The sequence below is a fragment of the Limulus polyphemus genome, unplaced genomic scaffold (assembly GCF_000517525.1).
Source record: "Limulus polyphemus unplaced genomic scaffold, Limulus_polyphemus-2.1.2 Scaffold293, whole genome shotgun sequence".
Classification (NCBI taxonomy): domain Eukaryota; kingdom Metazoa; phylum Arthropoda; class Merostomata; order Xiphosura; family Limulidae; genus Limulus; species Limulus polyphemus.
The window spans coordinates 314,676-316,988 of record NW_013665903.1 but is presented as its reverse complement, the minus strand read 5'-3'; positions in this window follow the sequence as shown (position 1 = coordinate 316,988).

Here is a 2,313-nt window from a genome sequence, read left to right as displayed (position 1 = left end):
ATAGATAACCTGAATATCTGAACTGGATGTCTTAGTTCTTATGCTGAGGCGTTTCATCTCTTTGTAGATAACCTGAATATCTGAATTGGATGTCTTAGTTCTTTCGCTGAGATGTTTAATCTCCTTACAGATAATTTTCGTTTCTGGACTGAATTTTGTTTTAATTATAATGCTAGTGCTGAGATGCAATTATTAACTCCCTTGTATAAATTTGACGACTGAGTTATTCATTTATATGAACAATACATCTTTTTGCATGACTAAATCATCAGCATAACCAATGAACTGGCTCATACACGTCTGCATCTAGATGCAGGCACCGATTTCAAGGTGTGCGTGAAGCGCTAAACCTTCCAGACTATTTAATATTCTATCTTCAATACAACCTTAAATCAAATGATTATATTTAAATATGAAATAAGTAAGGCACGATTAGATGTGAACTATAAGTAAGCATTCTTGTTTGTTATTTTCTTATTAGAAGGGACCCGGCATGGCCAGGTGGTTAGGGCGCTCGACTCGCAATTTGTGGATCGCGGGTTCGAATCCCCATACCACCAAACATGCTTGCCCTTTCAGCCGTGGGGGCGTTATAAGGTGACGGTCAATCCCATTATTCGTAGGTAATAGAGTAGCCCAAGAGTTGGCGGTGGGTGGTGATGACTAGCTGCCTTCCATCTAGTCTTACACTGCTAAATTAGGGACGGCTAGCGCAGATAGCCCTCGTGTAGTATTGCACGAAATTCAAAACAAACCAAATTTATTAGAAGGAAATTAGATTCAATTACTACATAATGGTATCTGCTTTTCGTTAAACAATATATAAGTATAATGGACGATAACGATATTAATACTTACACAAAACGAAATTCCATTACGAATATCAATTTTCAGGATATTTTTTCAATTTTTAATCTAAGCCACTTTTCATAAAACTGAAAATAAAGTTTGAATTTTCCGTCAACATTTCGATGACATCATTAGTGAGTTGACTTTACTTTGTAAAATGATATCTTATACTTCTTCGTCCTCCATAGAATCTTGTTAAAAGCTCATGTTAATATGATGAGGATTTATTTTATATTTTATTTTTATGAGGATTCTAGTGTTGTCTTTATCTGTGAATAAAAAAATATGTTATGTTTCAATATATTTGCATATTTAATCTTTTTTTGAACTCTAAATGATCTGGAAATTCAAAAGAAATGTATCAATCTTTTTGTAAACAGACACATGTGGACAACTGAACCATGCACAGTGACAAAAATTTAACAGTGACTTATATATGTCACTACTCTATTTGTATTACAGTTTTACTGTAACTTTTGGTTGTATTATGCTAATTTACTGAACCGTTCTGAATCATACAAAACCTTGAACAGATGCAGTGAGGGAAAGATTTTAATGTAGACGTTTACTTAAGAATATTCTCGATTTAAAAAAAATATATTAATTTGGTTATCAGAAAAGTTCGTTTTTTAAATATTTTTGTCATATGCAGTAAAAATAACCGAACAGTAATGGCTCCATTCAAGTGACTCAAACATTGGAGCGTTCCTCTGAACCACCACAGGCTAGAAAAATCATATACTTTGGTTTACGTTTAAATGATAAGTAATAAGGTAGTTGTAAAAAGATTCCCGTTTTAGGGAATAAGCTTTTCATAAACAGAATTCATAGCTAAAAAAAATCTCACCTAAATAAACAGTGGTTCTTGTAATCTTCAAAAGTTGCGCTAGTGGTCGGACATCACATTTAACGTAAACTGTAATTGGCATGAAATTGCGGTTTTGCTAAGCATCAACTAAAGGGTGTAAGAACTTTTCATTCCCTGCCTACGCAGCTTACCGAAGCTTCTAGTAATACTGGTAGGACGACTTTTATTGGATATGCCAAGTAATACATAAACGGAATCATATGATTAGGAAAAACGTATTCAGTTTACTTGTGGTTAGTTTACCTGTTTGAAAGTGGGACAAAAACTCGTCTTTCTTTCCGGCAGCCAGTTCTCACCATTATAGCTACATTGCAAATAATGCTGCCTATTGTAAGGCCTGTCACGTAGCAACCTAATCCCACCTTACTTGTACCCCCATCCCCCAACCTTCATTTAATTGATCCGTCTGACAGGTGACTCACGTGGTGTTTGTTGCTACTGCGACTGACTCACAGAGGACATTCACCACAAGTTCACGTGCAGTTGTGAATATCCTGAATCCACCTCTTATGGAAATTAATCGTTCGGTAAACATTTCATGAAACTCCCGAACAAGGATCACGCCCATATTGTTATGAGTATACAAAATAATAACT